Source organism: Pteropus alecto, unplaced genomic scaffold (genome assembly GCF_000325575.1).
Source record: "Pteropus alecto unplaced genomic scaffold, ASM32557v1 scaffold131, whole genome shotgun sequence".
Taxonomy (NCBI): Eukaryota; Metazoa; Chordata; class Mammalia; order Chiroptera; family Pteropodidae; genus Pteropus; species Pteropus alecto.
Genome location: NW_006434709.1, coordinates 1,794,967 through 1,816,373, shown reverse-complemented (window position 1 = coordinate 1,816,373; position 21,407 = coordinate 1,794,967). Strand labels below are relative to the sequence as shown.

Here is a 21,407-nt window from a genome sequence, read left to right as displayed (position 1 = left end):
CTTTCCCTTCCCCCTCTTAATTTTTCTTTCTTCTTTCTGAAAACTCAAGGAAATATCAAGTGCAGGAAGGAAAAACCTAGACACTTAAAATGGGGAAAAAACTCCCCTCACTTAGAAAAGGAAGGCAGTGAAAATCAACTGGGAAACTCCAAGGAGGCCCCCGAGAAGTCCAGGCAGAGGGAAGAAGGCCGGCCCCACTCGCCAGGGCCCTAGACCCTGCACTCATCTCCTCCAGGCACTGAGTCTGATTAGCACACGGGGCTGATTGGAAAATCACATGTTCCGATTTTCAGAACAGGCCTCATATGGAGCCCATCGGCTGCTGCAGTTGCAGAGCTGCTCAGTTCCTGTGGCTATGACGAGAGTCCTCTCCGACATTTTACGAGAGTCCTCTCCAACATGTTAACCAAATGCACGTCTTGCAGACACACCACTGTTCTCCAGGGAAGCTGTGAACGCTTTGCCCAGAGACCACAGACCCACTAATAGGGCCTGGAGCCCAGCTTCACTCATGGGGAAGAGGGTCTGGAATGGCGATTGAGGGGCACGGAAGTCATGGATTCAATTCACAGAGGGGCCTCTCCAGTTCAGAAGGGCCAGGGAGGTGGTCATCTAGACAGCTACTTCTGACAGCCTTGCTCTCTGGGGAGCAGCATCCACACCGCCAAGTACAGTCACCCCCTTTTAAAAGCGGCCCTAATTGTACTTTCTGCTGGGCTGATGGATGGGAGCCAGCTGAGGCCGCAGCTCCTCACTCTCTCCTCCAAATGTCAGAAGTTGCGAACACGACCGCCTGTTATGAAGCTTACATCATTTATAGCCATTTCATTACTTCCTCAAATATTACAGCTAACAATTTAATAATGATGCCTGGCTTTTTAGTAGAAACTTTCAGCCAAGGTTTTTGACCTGGGACTCAATATTTTCTCTTTAGACACTTCAATGGCGAAGCCAACTAATGCTTCTGGAATGTCTAGGAGAAAAGGCAGCGGATTAGTCTAACAAAGATGGGAGTCGGCAAGCAGCCCCTGGCGACACTAGGGAGCGTATATATCTGGTATCTGCACTCTGATGCTCCCAGATGCCAAGGCCTCCATTCTACCGCAGGGCCAGGATAGAGTCACACATGGTTCTGGGCTCAGTTCGGGATGGGGAAAGCTGGCTGCAGGCCATCAGTGGCCCATTTTACAAGGATGGAACTCCAAGCTCACATGTGACAATACATGAATTTCCACAATCAGCCAGCGTGTGAAGGAAAGGCCGATACAGAGGCTTACACCCAGGGTAGTGGAAGTGTTAAGCCAGGACTTAGAGAAATCGATGGTATAGAAGACAGGTACCTCCCCAGACAGAGATTGGTGAGCAGAGGCCCTGGTCCCCAGGCATCTGGGGAGTGACAATAAGAACTCTGAGAAGTTTTAAAAGTGATCCTGAAAGGGAAGAGCATTGTCAGTATCGAGTGTGGCAATACTACTGACCTTTACCACAGAGGAAGGTCCGTCACTTTAGCTAATCAATAAGAGCATTCCCGAGGCCATGTGAGTGGGCAGAGACAAGGAGGCAGTTTTCAATGAGCAATGGAAGTTGACAGAGTACAGAAAAGTCATCCCAGTTATTCATAGCAGGACTAGGAAATTCATCCTATTCTCAAGGAATACTGACTGATGACAGGAACTCAGTCTTACTGTTTTGGGGATGTGTATAGTAGTAGGATAAGATAAATATGATCACTCAACTCATTCAATATTAAAACCAAGAACAGTGAATAAAAGCAATTTGAAGTTTGGTTTCACAGTACCATCGTTTAAGAGAGAAGGGATGTTTATTTTAGTTAAACGATGGAAGAGAAGAGTAGCTTTAGGTAGTACTCTAATTCCTCCTTCCACCCTACCTGACGGGCTGGGGTGAGGAAGGTAGTACCATTTTAGTTACTACCATCTTCTATCCCCAAATTTTCAATTTCCTGAGAGTAACTGCTGTACTTCAAAGATATCTATTTTTCCTATAACTTGATATCTGTACATGGAGTTACTAACTCTTCAGCAATCTTTTCCAACACTGGCTAATTTTGGCCCTATTTGTCCTTTAGCTTTCCCTGATCTTAAACTGGCTTTAGACTCTACCGACCCCTCCACTTCCACTTAAGGGCATTATCTCACTAAAATTCTAACCACCCTGTAGGGTAAGCATTACTAGTCTCTATTTTTTAGGGTGAGGAAACAAAACCAAAGCTTAAATAACCTTGCCAACAAATACATAGCTAGAAAGTACTAAAAGTGGGATTTTTTTTTTCTCAGTTCTTTGATTTTAAGAGAATAAAGAGCTGTAGAAAATTAAGACACTGTTCATGTCCAGAAAGACAAATGATGGGAAAGCACATAATCAAAGTTTACAAATCATGTGGCAGTGAGGAAGGGGAACACTTATTAGGCAGCTTCTGATAATCAAAAGGGCACTTTTAGGAGAAACGAGGAAGTATTACTTTATTTGGGGGAGCAGTAGGGAACTATATGTATGGAACTTGTTATTCCCATAAGGGAGCACTGGCTGCAAAATATAGAAGACAAAGAGATTTCTATATGTCTACAGATGATGGTTAATTGAGGAGTAGCTGGAAACAGGGTAAGGGCTGGTTCACAGGATGGTACTCGGCCACCACACAAAGTACACCCCAGCAGAATCCCAACCTCTGGGCTGCATGGCACTCATGCCCAAGAGACTGGGAGCCTCTGGCTCACAGCAGGGCTAAAACGGACTCCTGAATTGCTTTTGCAACATTAAAATGAGATGCTGGGGGAACCTCAGGGAGCATTTGAGTTAACTTAATTCTCTCTGGTCATTTCTCTTTGGATAAATACAAGGAGCATCAGAAGTTAGAGAATCAAGTTGAAAGAAGATATTGGTAAAGAAGCAGACAACATATTTTCTACTTTCCTACAAAGGCATTGGTTATTAATGACAGTGTGTGTGCGTGATGGGAAAACAGTTACATAATCACAGAAAAAAATCGCCAGTTGTATATGACCCCAAAGGGGTTCATCTTGCTTGTGCTTATTTTGAAGGCAAAGGCAGAATTTGCATCGCTTTTGATATCTTTTTCTAGCCGAACAGGGAGAAGAATATCAGATAACATGAACATAGAAATACTTTACTAGGTTCATATTCCACCTAAGGTCATGGGCTCAGTGTGGATTTTCTGAGGTTGGGCTATGATGATGTTGATGATGATCATAACACTATTATTATTAATAGTAGAATCGTCTGCTAACTGCAAGCACTATGCCCAGAATTTTGCACAGAGAATTCCACTTAATCCTCATAAAAATCCCAGTCTTATAGATCAGGAACTTGAAGCTGAGGGAGGTTTAGGCTGGTCAATGTTGCTAAGTTAGTAAATGGCAGAGCTGAAACCAGAACTCATTGTTGGCTGTCTCTAAAGCTCTGACTCTTTCTAATACACTACATTGTCACTTCAGAGTGTGTGTGTGTGTGTGTGTGAATATGAATGTAAATGAATGAGTTGAGGGTTAAGAAATCCTTATGGACACCTGCCATAGTTAAGACAACTCTTTCATTTGAAGAGTAAACAAATTAAAAATTACCATGAAATTCTCAGGACTCCTAGAATTAAAAGAGCTAAAATTCCCAAGGCAAAAATGTCTAATTAGCAAAGAGACTTTAGGAATCTAAAATAAAATCTCAGTGAAATAATGTGAAGTTTGTGCTAAAACCAGAGCCTGGGTGTGTTTATCCAAAGATGCACAGCGTACATATTTCAACTTGGCCTCTTAGCTGCACCCAGCTCCCACCAGGAACACGACCTCCTCCCTCAAAGGGCAAGAGGGAGGGAGAAGCATGTGTGAGATACCCCAAGGAGCCCCCACACTGCATTCTAGTTCTACCACGGGGTTAAAATGAAATGGACATAGCAGGGCAATGCAGCAGACCCAGATGATTACCTGCTCTCCCCTGTGTTCCTCCTCCCCTCACAAACCCATCCTCCAGGCCCTAGGTTGACCCTTCTTTCTCTGCCTTGCTCTTAGTAATTTTAAGCAAAAAACCAATTAAGAAAATTGCAGGTCAGGATTTTGCTTTGAAGACTGAAAGCCAAATCTCCTCTCTTTTATTATTTAATGATTTGATTTCAAAGAGACAGATCATTTCTTTCTTTCATATCTTCAAACCAGAAGGCCCCTTATTCTAATTACATCCTCTTGGGTGTCAACCAGCATTTTGAAAATAATTCACTTCAAATTTCCATTTGCAAAGTAAACAAAGATATCTATGGCTCTCATCAGCCAGTTCCGAACCAGAATGTGAACGGCTCTGGGAACTATAGCCAAGTTCTGCAGGATGGGGAATTCTGTTTTGGCTTTGTTAGGAGGAACAGCCCCGTTTGAGCCCAGGGCTACTCAGCTTTGCAGACTGTGTGTGTCTCTTTTCTCCTCTTTATTAATGTCAAAATTGTTAGGCAAAGTGGTTGGCATGAAACCCTCAATTTACCCTTAGGAAGAAAAGCTTCCTCTTGTTGAGTCTTTGAACCCTAATCCCTTCAAACCGTCTACACTAAGTACATGTAAGCACTACTGAGATGATCGTTTTTCTGAAACATTCTATGCCCTCAGGACTTTTTCATTTATGGTCTGCAGGTGCAGTCTGGGTGGATGAAGGATACTCTTCATCTTAAGTGAGAAAACTGAGGCATTCCGAGGTAAATTTATGGCAAAATTCAACAGCCTTAAAAACATCGATGTGAATTTTGTGGCCAGAACTTTGTCCCATGACAAAAATGGGACTCTTTTTTTTTTCATCTAAGTTTCATAGCGATGATTTTTGGTTGCCCTTAGATAAAAGCCCTTCAATCAAGATTCTCTTCCAGAGGAAATACACCGAGATATTGAGTGTAATAGGGTTGTAGGCAGTCATTTCCTCTTTCATAATTTTACAAATTTTATAAAATGAACATTTTAGAGTTCGAAAACAAACATTACTTAAAATTAAAACCACGCGACATTCTAAACATAACTGAAGTTTAAACAATTTTTATTTTTTATTGTTTTATTCACAGATAGAACTACTATATCACATAAGTCTGGCCTTTTAGGAATCTAGGTTTAAATCTGCGTAAGTTAAATCATGTTACTGTCTTGTCTTTGTTGTAACCATGATGGTGCAAGAAATTACTGGCCATATGAAAAGTCTTACAAGGACATTCTTGAGGAATTTCAATGACTGTCTCTTTGCCTAAGAAATGGGAGAAGATATTGGATAATCTCTAATTTGTGTCTTCCAGACTGAAGCTGACACTGTATCTGTGAAATGACAGCAGGGAACTGTAAGAAGCAGCTGCAAGGAGATAAAAAAAATATGGCAACCAATTTTAAATTCACGATGGACCAATGAGCAACAGATTGGATATTACAGTAAATCAAATCAGTGAAATGAAAAAAAAAAAAGACCTGGGAAATTTCTCCCAGAACTCAGAAGGACACAAAGACAAAAATAATGAGAAGAAAGAAATCTGAAAAACAAAACTAAATGATCCAAATACAGATAACAATATTTCCAAAAGAAGAAAAGAAAGCAAACTAAGGTTGACATCTATTAAATATTTCTCTTATCAATAAAATAAAGAGAACTTTCTGAAGCTGAAAAGATTTGTTCTTAAGATTGAAAGTATTAACTTGCAATGTAACTTGACAAGTTTTCATTGAAAAGAAAAAAATCTTACAAGCATTCAGGTGAAAATAAAAACGGGCTACTCGCAAAGGAATATAGTGAGGCTACCTTTAGGTTTCTCATCAACTACAAGGCAGAAGTCTGTGGTGGGAGGTCTAGGATAATGATCTGCTTTGTCAAGTATGATTGATGGGGAGTTAAGGTAGGTTCCATCAGAGACTGTGTGGCCCTGTTCAACGTTTTGATAAAGATAGAAAAGAAAAAGTTTAAACATACTGGCTTTCAGTAGCTGAGACATCTGTTTGGTAGAAGCAGAAGACAGAGCAAGTACAGCACAGAGTTTCATCTTTGGGTTAGAAGAATTTTTTTCCCCTTCCCTTGTTTGCCAGACACCCACGCCACGTCAAGAATAAGAGCTCACTGAGTTCATCACTCAGTGTGGCCCTGCCTGCCGTCTTTTCCTGGGATGTCGGTGGAACCCAGGTAGGCCTCCCCTGTCCCAGTGCCACATGCATGGTCTGCCCTCACCCCCATACCCTGGTCTTCCAAAGTTGGGCTGTCAACGTGTTCCTGCTTATGACAATCCCCTCAGTTTCCGGAGGGGTGATTGCTGCACTGGGGCAGGATGGATTCCATCTGTACACTCAGCGGCAGAAATTCTTCAGAGCTCCTAGTACTGATGTAAGATTAGAAATAGTTTCATATTCCACTGATCACTGATTTCAATGAATGTCCAAGGGCAGATGGCAGAAAGAATTGAAATTGGCATGCTCAAGTCTCCCTTCATGTTCCCAGAAAAATCCCATTTTCCTATAGACATTTTCTATATTATGTGTACACAGGGTGACCAATATAACAATACCTCACCACTCCCACCAACCGTTTAAAACATCTCCTGGATGCTATTTTAAACATGAGTGCATTCTCACTTCTCCCCGTGGGGATCCCCAACAAGCGTCAGCAGTTTTTTTTGCATGCTCGAAGAGCAGCCTGGTTTCCCTGGCGGATGTCTGAGTCTTACCTGGCAATACTCCCCAGGGCTGCATCCTCACCCCTCTCTCCACAGTTTGCTGGGATTCTCAAACAGAAAACTCAGTGCCCACATTCCTGCCCCTTCCATGATCTAAAGGCTTTGCCTTGTAAAAAGTTAGGAATTCCTGGTTTAAACCCCACAGGCTAAGTGTAAAGCAACCACATCAGAACTTTGTTCTTAAAAGGAGAATATTAGAGGATTCCCAAAACATGAAGGTCATTCTATCTCTTAATAGTTTCTCTAAGCCATATTGGTTCAGGAACAAAGACCTTATATTTTGATGACCATTGCTTTTCCATCAAAAGTAAAATAATATAAATGAAGCCCTAAAGAAATCCCTGCCTGTTAGTTTGAATTCTGTCTTTGGAAGCCACACAGAATAAGTGTCCTTCTTCTATACAAGAGCCCTTTCATATATCTGTATTCAGTCATGAAATCTGGGTCTCTGTGGAGATAACCTCCCTTTAACAGCCAGCGTGCAAGATGGAGCCCAGAGATCCCCTAGTATCTGTGGCCTTGTAAAGTCTCCTCCCACATAGTCTCCTCCCACAGGGTTGGTCTGTGTGACTAATAGAATATGGATGGTATGTGACTTCAGAGGCTAGGTCTCAAAAGGCACTGTAACTTCTGCCTTGCTTGCTCCCTTTCTCTCTGATTACTGACTGGGGGAAGCTAGCCATCAGGTCATCGGGACACTCAGTGGAGAGGTCCATGTGACAAGAAGCTGAGGCGTTTAGCCCAAACTTATGTGAGTGAGCCATTATCTGCCCCCCAGTCAAGCCTTCAGAGGACACTGCAGCCCCAGGTGACATCTTGACAGCAATCTCTACGACAGACCCTGAACCAGAACCTCCCAGCCACACTCCTTCTGGAATAATTCCTGACTCAGAACCTATGTGAGATAAATGCTTAATTTAAGCTGCTAAATTTTGGAGTAATTTGTTACATAACAGTAAATAACAAATATACACTCCAAGTTCCTATAAATGCTCTTTAAGTGAAAAAGTCTGCAAACTTTTTATCTTAGGACAGACTCTGACATATTTTTAGTGACCCTCTTAAAATAGTCCACTAGAGAGTAACAATGACAACACCAATAACAAAAACATTTACCAAATACTTTGGGCGTTGGCCTCTGTGCTAAGATTTTACATGCACCATCTAAATTCTTGTAAAAGCCCCATGAATAGTTCTATTAATGTCCCCATTTGACAGATGAGGAATATGGGTTTAGAGAGGTTTAGGGCCTTGCCCAAAGGCATAGCACTAGAAAGAGGCAGAAGGAAATCCAAAAATGAGCAGTGTGACCCCAGAGTCCACACTCTGAAGCTCTGGGCTATGGGAACAGAGTATAGTAGGAATACCATCTTCCATGATCTGATTTCTACACTAATGTAACTTGTTCTCCATCAATTTTGCTAACAGTCCTGGAATGCTGTTGGGGTGTTTTAAACTTGTGGTCAACTAAGGCCTCTAGCTATTCTCCATATAAACTAGGAACTTCGGTCTCGTATTCTTCCTAATTAAACCATTATTCTTAACCTAAATACTGTTAATGTACCATTATTCAATTTAATCCGGTTGGTTGGTTTTGACCCACCATTCTAGCTCAATACTTTCTCCCTACCTTTTGAGTCTTTATTCTACCATCCGACACTTCAGCTATTATTCTGGGCTTTGTGTCACCTCTCGATTTGATAAATTTGCGTTATATGCCTATTTTCAATTTGCTTATAAAATCCTCAAAGGAAAGGAGGACAAATCTTGCCGGGACACTCTACAGATCCCCTCCCAGGTCAAGATGAATACATTAGTGAACATTTTCTGGGGATGCTCTGGTTAAAAACTTCCTGCCCATCCCAGAAGCTTATAGGTGGACCCATGTAGGGTATGCCTGGGGATCCATTTATTTTAGGTCACTGTTATTGTTTCATGTCACTGACCAGTACCACTTTTAACTCACATTTCTCCATTTTGTTTTACTGAATACTTTGATTTTGTCATGTGCCTTGCTGCAATCAAATTGTATTATCTTGATAGCATGCCCTGGCATCATTTCCTATAATGCTAAAAAGAAATAAAGTTAGTCTGCTGTGACTCATTTTGATGGATTTATTTGGGGTCCCAAGTATTCACTCTCTATCTGCTGTAATAATTTGGTCTAGAGTTTTCCTGGGAGTATCATTAAGTTTTATCTCTACTCTAAAGCATCTTCAGGTGTTTTTACTTAAAGTCAGAAACATATTTGTCTTTTTCCATTTTTTTACATTTGCTACTATTTCTTAAGAATTACCAACAAAGATGGAAAGAGTTTTGCTGCAAGTTTCTTTTGTCTACTGAGTTGTAATTCATCTGCGCGCTTGAAAATAAATTCATTTATGGCATTAGGTGGTCTTTTACTAGGATCATCATTTACTATTCCTCATTTACTATGTTTTACTTCCTCTAGTTTGAAGATCCTTCTTGATAGAAAATATAAAAGCAAAATTATAGTAGTAATCTTTTCTTGGTTCTTCACTAATGTTCACCATCTGCTCCAAGGAATGGACTTTTCCTTCCTTTTTTACTTGTCTGTTTCCGAATATAGTTTTAAAAAGCCGTGTGTGTGTGTGTGGCCAATAGCCATGCGGGCAATCCTTAGTTGCTTCTGTCCTTCAGTTTTCCTGACATTCTCTAAACACCTGCCAGCCCCCAGAGTAACACCTGCCACCCAGGAGGCACCAACATGCTTGTACACTCAACAAAGTGCCATTTGGTACTGTTGTCACACTTTTTGGGACATGTTTTCCTTCTGCTCTTCTCTGCACAGCTTATCAAATTGAATACAAGAGAACTCCCTCTGAAGACACACTTGTGTCTTCTTTAAATGTTTGTTCCTTGTCTTTCTCATGTACCCTCTGACTATAAACTTGGAACCCTTACGAGCCTTCCAACCTCCCCAGGTCAGAGTCCTTTTTAGAATCCTACATGTGGGATCACATCCGGTTTTTCTCTGAATTTTTGTACATTCTGCTTTTCTGAAGTTGAACTATGCCTAGTGTTTCCTTCTTTCACTGTTACAAACTTTAAAATGACACATACAGATAACAACTTGTTACCCTTTCTGAGCGAGACTGCATTCAAAGATGCAAACTGAAAAAAAAAAAAGACTCAGGTGTCTCTGTCATCTTCTCTACCTTCTGAGAAATAGGACAGCCAACACGTATGTAAAGAATTTTTTAGTTGTTCAATTTGTGGCATGCTAAGATTCCCAGAAAATGTACCAATCTGACATTTGCTGTCAAACCACATTCTATCCTTATGACTACTCAGTAATCAGGACCCAGGCAGTATTAATTACTTGGATAAACCATCTATCCATAGAATTGATCTATGATAATACTACTGTTGATATTCCCTCTTTTTCGTCTTGAATCAAACATCCACGTCTCTTTTTAACTTGTGCTCAGCAATTTGAGGCTGCCTGACAAACATTTCTCCTCCTTTTTTGGCAGCACCCACATTTTTTTGGAGGGAGGGAATTACCTTTTCTATCATAGGTTTATGCTGGTTTACAGCTACAGTCGGATGCCCTATCTATCTTCCCTTAATCCTCTCTCCCTAGAATTTGAATCTGGAGAAGACAAAGAGATAATACTAGCGGAGCTCATACATGACAATGGTGGCATGTTCTGGGACGGATTCTGTAATTCTCATTTCCTGGCTCCCTGGAGCCACCTTAGTTACTGTTCATTTCCAAGTCCTATTCTCTAGCTTTCTTGCTGATTTTGTGGACTTCCAACTGTCTTCCGACAAGGGTGGTTTTAAGTTAGCCAGAAGTGAGTGCTGCAATCACAGAACTCTAGTTGATATACTCCGGAACAAGAACTATCCTTCCAATGACTTATCCCAAAGATCCTCCTTCCTATCAAGTCTCCAAAGCCCACAGCATCTTGGAATCACCCATTCAACTCACTGGACTCATCTATTTATTTCACTTTTTCAAAAACATTTCCCTAAGAAACCCACAAGGCATAAACTGAATTCAAATTTCAAGTTTAATCTATCCACTGCCCCTCAAGTGAGCTTAATTAAAGTCTATAGTTACCCAAGGTCTTAAGTGTTGTTTATAGTAATGCTGTGTTCTGCATCATTACTGTTCTTTCTTAGCTCAAGCTCTCCATTCCTAAATTGATAAACATAACTTCATGGCCTCCTTTAATGGTTTGTGAAATTTAAAAATAAATTCAATATTGCAACTGAGAATTGAGAATCAATTCAAAGGGGCTGAATGCTGCTTAGTTTTCAAACTGCACTTGCCACTCTCTCCACAGCACCTGGCTTTACAGTTTAATTTGAATCTTTATCTTTCTCTGCCCCAAATTTCTGTTTAAGGACATAGTGATCAGCTGGGTTGCTCTTTTGCCAAACATGTACTTACTTCCCTGTCTTTACATGTTATAGTTCATCTCTTGCTTGGATCTTTATAGGCCATGGTTATAGTTATATATAATGTTTACAGAAGCAACGACCTCATCTGGGTGGCTGTCTTTCTTGGCCATTCTCCGCCAAATCTCAGAAGGATGACCAAGAAAAACCAGATACCTACTACATCAGGGTCAACACCATATCCTTCAACAGTAAGTCACAATTCACGGCCGTATTGCCTCCTCCTGGTATTGAGGACTGTTAGGATCGTCTACTCTCCCAGGCGTCAAGGCGATGCTAATTGGAAGGCAAAAAGCTCACATAAACGTGTTGCGAGTATATTTTTCCTAGCCTGCCAAGTCAGGAAGTCATTGCTTTCTATTGCCCACTGGAGCAGATCTTTTCTGGACATACTTATTTTTGAGATATTTCCTGCAAATGGAGGTCTATATTTTGCCGTCAGGCAACATAACAAAAATGCCTTTTGTACGCCTAGATGGTGAAACGACAAACATTCAGATCTATTCCACTGAGGCACTTACGAGAAGGGGGGCCCAGGAAGCAAGGGCAGGACACTTCACCTCCTTTGATCCTCTGTTTGGGTACCTCCAGGGTGCATTCCTCCTGGTGGCCCCAACCACAAGTGCCTACTCTGTCTCTCAAAAACATCTGACCAAATCCCATCCAGGTTCTTAAAACTGCACTCCTTGCCTTTCTTTTTCTTTTTCTTTTCATTTTAATAACTTTTCCAATGGCAAAAGCAACATATGTTCAAGGCAGAAAACTTGACAGAACAGAAAAACACAAAGAGAAAAAACCTAAGTCACCTGTAAGCCCATCACTCATTGATAACCACTGTTAACACTTCGGAGTACAGACGTTATTCTGTGCCCCCACTCTGTCCCCAACAGGAATAAAATGATACTATCATGAATATTTCCCCAACTCAGTAAGTATTATAGTACAAAGTAATCTTCAATGGCTTAAGTTTGCTACTGATACATTTTCTTTCACCAATTTCTTCTTGTTGGACATTGTGACAGCTTCCCAACATCTCAATCTTGTAAATAATATAGAACTGAATATCTTTTTGTAGGTCTCTGTTCATGCACATTTATGATTATTTTCCTGGGAGCAGAATTAGTGTGAAAAAAAATCATTTCTAAGACTTCTGAGACATATTGTCAAGCTTCATTCTAGGATATTCGTAACAATTTACACTCTGGTATGAAGGAGATGAGTGTTTCTTCACGACCTTCCAACCCTGGGTATTCTTTCCTTTCCCTCTGCCTATTTCATGGAGGTATATGGGAATCTCTTACATTAATTAGCATTTTCTTGACTACTTATGATGTTAAATATTTTTTTGACATGATTATGAACATTTGTATTTCAATTAGCTGTTTATATCATTTGCCCATTTTTCTACTAATATGTTCTTTCCAATTTACTTGTAAGAGCTCTTTAAAATAATAGCTAAATAAAAACTATATATGTATATAATCGATAATCTGCGGTTTGTGTCTTCATTGTGTTTATACAGAAGTCACACCTCAGCAGAGGTTAGAGGCCTTCCCTTTCTTAAGATTATATAAATAGGTACCTATGTTCCTTTCCACTATTTTATTGTTTACATTTAATTCTAAACCATTGATAATTGATTTTAGTGTATAGTGTATACTTTATTGTTTCTAAACGTCCAACCAATTTTCCCAATGTTCATCATTTCCCTATTGATTTAAAATCGTATCTCTATCATACACTAGGTACTGATTTTGTGGCCTATTTAGTTCCATTGAGATTCTGTCTATTTCTATATGAGTGTAAACCACTTTATTTATTGTAACCTTGCAATATGGCTTAATATCTAACAGTAAAAATTTGTCATTCTCCCTTGTCCCCGCTCCTCATTCTAATAACATTTTTTTTTCCAGGTGAACTTTAGAAGTATTTACAAGTTCTCATCCCAATTTCCACTTTTTTGAGACTGACATTAAAAATTAACCTAGAGATAACTGGCGTATTTAAATATGAAATTTTCCTAGTCACAAACATGTTATGTTTTCCTATTTATTCAAATCTCCTTTGTGTGACCTGTAGTAAAATTCCATGGAACTCCTGTGCGTGACAACCATTGCCGGACTTATTATTTCTTGTAATGCCTTTGGCTTAGTGTTAACCATCCCTGATAGGATCTGCAAAGGCCTCCAGCCACACTGGCCTGCTGTAATAGTGTGCACTGGAGGCTGCAAGGGCTGGAAGAATGGTAACACAAAACACTCTGAGTTGGCACCTGGGTCCTAGTGGTAGCTGGGACACCTACTCTTGATGACTTTGGCCAAGTCATTCTCTTCCCTGGCTCTCAGTAAGATGTATTCCCCCCCATACAGCCAAGGTTCTTTTCATATTAAAATTCTCATTCTATCAAAAGTGAGGTGGTAGATAGGAGAGTGCTTAGAGGAGGATGGATCCCATAGGAATTCACATGTAATGTCTATTATTAAAGGTATGCTTAGGAGCTGAAGGAATAAAGAATTAAGGGGTGACTGTTTAAATGCAGTTAGTTTAATCTGCACTTGTTAGAGAAGTTGAGCTTGAATGAGGGATTTTGAAAGGCACAGCAAACATGGAGAATCAGTGTCCTAATGTGAAACGTATGTGTAAAGGTACTGAGGCATGGGCGGTAGGGAGGGTAGGGAGGGTGGAAGCAGATTCGATATGATGTGACTGGATGGTGGGAACCATGGTAGACTCTTGATTAGAGAGCAGCAATTCAGGGAAATGAAGTTTGAGCCAGTTTTTATGTATGTTTCTTTTAGCTCATTCTTGGGCAGCAGTTTTACAGAATCCACCCATTCTACACAGAGAAGGCCTAGAGGAGAAAGAACAGCCCAGTCCTAAGATTTTCTTGGTCCAAATAGTCAAAGAATCCAGGTAAAGTAACTTAGGGGCTTTGGCCTTGAATCAGTCCTTTCTAGGAACTGAGAGGGCATGGGGAGCATAGAGCAAGATGATCTTTCCTGGCCCAGAATGGAAGGCATGGGCAGGAGCTGCCCCTTCGTTCTACACCCAGGTCCCAGAGTGAAGCTCAGACAGGCCATGCACCAGAGCTACGCCAGGGTAGCCAGGGCCCTGTCCACCCTCGTGGGCATATGCATCCTGATGGTCTGCACAGCCTGCCTTCTCCCACCAGCTGTTAGAGGGGTGGGTGTTGGAATGCTGCTCCCAGGCACCCTGGCCTCGCTCAACCTGGCGTTTCACACACCCATTCCTTAACCTCATTCTCTGCCCATTTCATTCCTCTTCCCACGCAGTGTTTACTAAAATCTCTCTTCCGCATCAGCTGAAGCACGAGACCAGGGTTCCCTGGGTTGCCTAGAGAATGTTCCCACAACCAGGCGAGCAGCCAGAGCAGAGAACATAGGTTGCCACCCTGCAGACTGCGGCACGCGGCCACCCACTCTAGGGGGAAGGACCCCAATCTCCACCTTGGAGGTGACTGATGTTTTCAAGGACAAGAAAACTGTCTGGCAATGTCTGAGAATGAGGCCTTTTCCCGTGGGGTTTGCAAATAATAATAATCAGAAAAAACTTACAGGAAAAGGAAGATAAAGAACTCCAACAGCTTTGCTGTTTGTTTACAAAGCGGGGGACAGCAGTCAAAGGACAAGTGAGAACCTGTGTAGCATTTTATAATCACTGTGTCTCTGATCTAGTGTCTTGCTGTAAGCTTTCTTTCATGGTCTAGGATCTTGCTGCTCAAAGTGTGGTCCACAGACCAGTGGTGTTGGCACTACTGGAGCTCATTAGAAAGGCAGAATGTCAGATCCTACCCCAGAGCTGCTGAATCGGAATCTGCATTTTAACCAGCCCCCTACCCCCACCCCAGCGTTGTGTGCACATCGTAGTTTGAGAAGTGCTGCTCTGGTACAGTGCTTCTCAATCTTGGCTGCATATCGGCATTGCCCTGGAAAAGCACCCATGCCTGGGTCTGCTCCCAAGGATTACGATTTAATTGTTCTGGGATGCAGCTGGGACAATGAGACTTTTAAGACTCCTCAGGTCATTCTGATATGTAGCAAAGTTTGAGAACCAGTGGTCTAGTGTACACATAGATTAAAATTAAAAACTTAAGAAATTCTTTCCTGGATTATAAACAGAATCATAGAAAGTTTTGCAAACAACTAAGCAAAATTGAGAAGAAACTGAACATATAACCACCGATTTGATGTTTACCATATAGCATCAGTAAATGATGTACATAAAAAGAGAAATAAAAAGGTTGAATCATACTCTTCAGTGAAGTTAAAAAATTACTTCCTTCCTCCCATCTTCTTCCCATCTTGTGACTGAAAAAAAAACCCCTCCTCATATAGCAATTTTCAAATAGTGCTTCAGTCTTATTAGAACAATTTTATTTTTGCATTGCAAATTTCGGGTTTGATAATGCACTTTGCACTACGGTTACATAAGAACAGTGGAAGTTCTTGTGTTCATTTGTGAATACAGAGTTTCTTTTTACTCACATAGTCCTTTAATGTAGTTGGACATCAATCTTTCTAGCCTAGAAAGGAGGTTTTATTTCACTGCCAGGGGACAGAACTTCCAAAAAACACAAATGTCTTTCAGCATCATGTTGAGTAAATAATCAAGGGGGTATGAATGGGTCTCTCTCTGATTTCCTGCCTTCTTTTGCTTTAAACTCATAGGTGAACTATGAAAAGACATCTGCCTTAACGTTCCAGCCACCTATGCAGCACGTCAGCCCCAAAGCCAAGTCTTTGGGGCTTCCCGAGCTTCATGTGTTTATCTCCTGGAGCATGCCAACACAATGTGTAGACATGTCTGGGTGGCAGTCAGTGACTTTTCTTTTAATTGAAGCCATTCATAAAAGTGACTCCTGGCTCAAGTTTCCCCAATCATATCAGGTTTCACATATGATATGATCATATTCAGTGGGAATTGACAATGGAAAAAATGGTCAGTATTCAGTATTCCAAGCCCAGGGGCAGCATGGAGTTCACATGCCCACCCACCCACTTTTAATTTAACTCCTAAAGAAGGCACTGTTAGATCCCGTGGTCTCACCAGAGATCCAGCAAGTTGTCTGAGAGTGGGCTGAGGGTAAGGACCTGAACTGGTGGATGGTGCTTCTCTCACACTCATCCCTTGGGCATGCAGTGTCAAGAATGGGGTTGGGGGTGTGGTTCCATAGTGTAGTGGTTAGCACATCTGCTTTACATACAGAAGGTCCTGGGTTCGTGCCCCAGTGGAGCCACGGTCCATGGTCTATGGCCATGCCACCCTGAACAAGACCGGTGTCTGATCTCGGAAGCTAAGCAGGGTTGGGTCTGGTTAGTACTTGGATGGGAGACCACCTAGGAAGACCAGGTGCTGTAGGCATTAAAAAAAAAAAGAAAAAAAAAAAAGAATGGGGTTGGAATGGAGACCCCCAGGACAAACCCACATTGAAGCAGACCACAGTGAGGTGTCAGGAGGTTGGCCAGGACCAGTGGCTTTCGGTTCTGTGGTGTGCAGGGGAACAACAACCCTCCAGAACAAACTTTCCAGCTAGGCATGATCCAGAAGTCACTTGATCTGGAAGTCACCCCACCACAAGTGTGCAAAGAGAGCTGCTCCACCCAGGATGGTGCAACCGAAGCCCACCTGTGCCCCCGTGTCTCCTTGGATTGTGAACTGGCTTACATGAAACTTGGTTTTAAACAAATGTTCATTCTCTTTATATTTTTGAAAATTCAAAAGGAACACAAGTGTTCACTGAAAAGTCTCCCTCTCACCCCATACCCAGCCAGCCAGGCCCCCTCCCCGGAGACAGCGGCATAACAGGGTCTCGTGCAAACGGCTGTTGGCACAGCCTTCCTTCTCAGAAGCGCTCCGCCCTGGAGAATGAATGAAAGGCCCTCTTTGCTGACCTCCAGCCACCTAAGAAAAAGCTTGCACAGAGCTTCCCTGCCATGCGGAATAGACCACGCTTGGCTGGTTTCCTCCTCTCGCCCCCTAGGAACTCCCAGGGCACCAGTCCACGTGGCATGGACTAACAGTTCATGACGCCCAGGAAATGAGTTGCACAATGGACACGGACATCACCAACGTCTTGTAGATGAGGCCGTCAGTTCCACAAGAATTTTTTTTTTTTTTTTTACCAAATATTAACCGAGCTCTTTACCTGTGCGAGGAAACTTACTATAGAAGAGAGAACTTGCTGTAGAATAGAACCATAAGTAAGTCATGCTCTACCTTCATAGGACCGGACTCCTGGGTGAAGTTAATACCCACATTCTAATTTATGGTGAGGCAAAGGAGAGAAAACAAAGGTATTGAGAAGGAAGAGAGGAAAGGAGGCAAGACAAAACCTTAGGCCTCAACACAATATGGGATTGAGAAGGGAAGGAAGAGCGATAGAGCTTGTCTCATACTACATACCATGGGCCTGGACTTGTACTCCTATGTGGCACTTCCTTCTCCACACCTGGCCAAGGTAGGGCTGAGGGGAGAGGATTTTAGAGCAGAAGCTAATGAGCTCTTGGAACATGGTCAGTCGAACATTGCCCTGGCATTTTCTCAGCTGGATTGTGCATCCCTTGAGGTCAGGTGTGGACAAGATGAGTGGCTGAATGTGTCAGCCATCACCCCTATTTCTCACCACTACCAGACAAGCAAGTATTATTTTTCCCATTTAACAGACAAGGAAACAGACTCAAGAGAGTAAGTGACTTGCCCAAGGTAGCTCTGCTGGTTGGCACCAGAGCTGCGGCAGAGACCCAAGACGGACTGGTGGATCAAGCCTGGGATTTTTTCCCCTTTTCACTGTGCTAGGTTGTTTTGTTTACTTTCTTGTTTCTTGATAGCTCTTTTGATTACTGAGCCTAATCTGTGTAAAGTAGGGGTTTTCCATATTCCCACGTTTAACTGAGAAACCCCAGTTCCTTTCTGCACGCTGGGATGACAAGTTATAACTAAGACCTCCTCGTATGGGTCTCAGTCACCACTTGTACTTCAAATGTAGTCCGAAAAACAAAGGGGTCTTTCATGTCATTAGCTGATAGAAACAGCTTTACTTTGGGTGTGAAGGCTACATTCTACAGTAGTTTGTTCTTGATGGTGAGAAGTAATTCATTCTCATTTTTAAACGTAGCTCTGATCCTTTAAAGGCACAAACACCAACTTGAAAACTACATGTGTATACATTTATCTTTAATACAGTCAAACTCAAACAGTAATGGATAGTGATTGTGGTTCTCGTGCTTTTATGGAGAGGAAAGAATGTACGTGACAAAAGTCCCAAATGCCTGCATACCAAGTTGTTAAACATAAATGCACTGGTATCAGGTGATAACTCTCACTGTCAATGTTTCGAACAGTTTTTTCCAGCAACATTTACTGTGCCCCTTCTGTGGGCCAGAGAGCTGACAGCATATGAGGAGAGAAGACTGAATAAAGCCCACTCTCCATTCTGGGAAGGTCCCGTGGGTCTTCTGGGCAAGTGACTATAGATGCCTGGGTCATTCCAATGCTGGGTTTTGATGTGACATTGTAACCTCAAACTTCTCCTTCTGTATGTGCAAAAATTTGCATTGATTTGGAATAGGGGTCTGAATAGGAGGGATCTTCTAGGCCATCCTTCTAGAAAGGTCTCAGAACACCCTGGGAGACACTGTGAGGCTTATGTGTATCCAATCTCAGGTGCACTTTGTCATCCATTTGTCATAGTCCCAGAGGCTTCTAACCTCTGTCTGTGTCTTCACTTGCCTCAACAGCGCTCACTGAAATATTCAGGATCCTCAGCAGAACATACCATGTACCCAGGCACATGCCCCCAAAAGGAAAATGCTAACAGTAGTGTAGCCAGCTTCCAAAACAAATTCAAATCTACTCATCAGCCTCACCCATACTTATCAGTGTCACAACAATGACGTACCTCCTGATGGTAAACAAATGCTTAGGGAAGAACAGAACTTTAGGGCAAGAAGGGAACCTTAGGGATGAAGAAAATGACACCTAGGTAGGTGACTGCCTAAGGCTGTCACCAGAGTCCAGGTCTCTGAACTTCTCACGCAGGACCAACTAACGTATAACTACCACTCAAGAATAAGTTTGATTTTTCCACATTTTCCAAATATATTAATTTTCTACTGCTGCTGTAACAAATTACCACAAACTTAGCAACTTAAAGCAAACATAATTTTCTTATTTTATGGTTCTGGAGGTCAGAAGTCTGAAACGAGTCTTATGAGGCTAAAGTTAAGGTGTCATAAGGGCTGGTTCCTTTGACACACTCTAGCGGGGAATCCTTGCCTTTTCCAGATTATAGTCTGCTAGAATTTGACCTGAAGCAGCATCACTCCAATCTCTGTGTTGCCCTTGTAATTACATTAGGTCTACCCAGACAATCCAGGATTGTCTCCCCATTTCAAGGTCTTTAATTTAATCAGTCTGCAAAGTCCTTTTTTGCTGTGTAAGGTAACGATCTCAAGTTGTTGGGTTTAGGATGCAGACGTCTTTGGGGGACTTCTCAGTCTACCACACCAAACAAAAAGAATTCTCTTCTGTTTATCTAGTCACCTGTTTGTTGTCTGCAGAAAAAAATTGCAAGTTTGGCCCTTCTAAAATGCAAAACTGGGTAGAGCAGTAGGAAGAGGAAATCTACATTTTTTGTTTATACATTTATAATCCAAGGGCCAACACAAGTCAGAAATTCAAGCAAATGACTATGTCCACTAGTACTATCCAAATCTAAGCAGGTGTTCAATAGCAAAAGTGTAAATTAGAAATTTGGCCCCAAATTCACAGTAACCTGCAAGATACAAAACTGAAAAACTTTCATCAAAATGGAAAAAAAAAGTGAAATAATAGACCATCATTGCCATTTACATGTACGCCTCATTCAACCCTTAGCCAGTGACTTGAGCACTAAATGTCCCCTGTAGTCCAATAATAAGGACACAGGTCCTATCCATTCATTACAAAGTAATTCTAGAGCTTCTCCAGCACCTCTTACTGTATCAAAACTTGGATTTTTCCTGACCAATATCTTGCTGCAATGAACATCACTGTAGCTAAGTCTTAACATGAATCTAAGCATGTTTATTAGGATATATTCTTAGAAGTGAAATTTCTGGGTCAATGGGTAACAGGGAAGTTCAAAGCCTTATGGTAAGTATTACCAAATGGCTCTCATAAAAGTTGTAACAACTCACACCCCAAAATACAAGTCTCCAATCTTATCTACTTTGTACTCCAACACTTATCTTTGCTAATTTGATCAATGAAAATGATATCTCCCATTAATTTGCATTTCTTTAATGACTAGCAAGGCTGGACAACTTTTCTATGTTTATTGGCCACAGGTAGTTGTTTTATGACTTATCTATTCAAATAATTTGCTTGCTCTCTTATTGGTACGTTAAATTTTCTGTTACTGGTTTGTAAGGGCACTTCATATATTAAAGATGTGAATCCCTTTTAGGATTCAAATATTGGCAAATATTACCTATGGATTTTCTTATTGTGGTATTTTTGGTAATGTTCAGAGAATTATGATTTTAATGTATCTACTTTCCTTTATGGTTTCTGCCTTTAATGTTCTGGTTAGTTGTCCTTTCTTAACTGTCATATAAATATTCACCTATTTTTTTAGAGAAATTTTATGCTTCCATTAAAAATATATTGCAATCAGCTAGGACTTATTTTAGAATGCCATCGGGTTTTCATATTCAACTTAACCTCTATTTCAATGTTTAGCTTATGACCCCAGAATCATTTGAGATGTCATCCCCCCTTTTCCTGAGGGATGTGAAATGGCACTTTTTATCACATCGACATGCTTTGTGCAACTTGCTGTCTTCTGGAGATTCATGAATGTATCTATTCTTGTGCTAGCATCACAATGTTTTAATTAGTGCAGCTTTATATTATTTATTAATATTTGATAGTACAAATCCTTCCACCTTTTAAATCAATATTTTCTTGTGCCTTATTCTTCAAAGTAAACTTTAGAATCATTTAGTCAAATTCCCCTTACCTATTCTGATCCCATGGACAGACTAACTAGAACTGTCTTACGTTTCTAAAGTAATAATGGGAAGAACTAACAATTTTATAACATTGTGCTTTCCTATTGAAGCACAGGTCTCTTTAGTCAAATAAACTACCTCAAAAGGAAAGTTTTATGGCATTTTTAAAGTAGATTTTAAGCATATCTTTTAAAGGTTATTCCTATGCTTTATAGTCCGTTTCATAACTATTTTGAAGATGAGCTTCCCTAGTA

The 21,407-nt window shown here is 41.2% G+C and overlaps 1 protein-coding gene and 1 pseudogene across 2 annotated transcripts in view; one reads left to right on the top strand and one right to left on the bottom strand.

The window, feature by feature from the left end:
- Positions 1-21,407, bottom strand: part of TGFA (transforming growth factor alpha) — a 93,129-nt gene that overhangs the window by 24,574 nt on the left and 47,148 nt on the right. The gene's annotated exons all lie outside the window — the stretch shown is intronic.
- Positions 16,407-16,522, top strand: LOC112478041 (annotated as a pseudogene).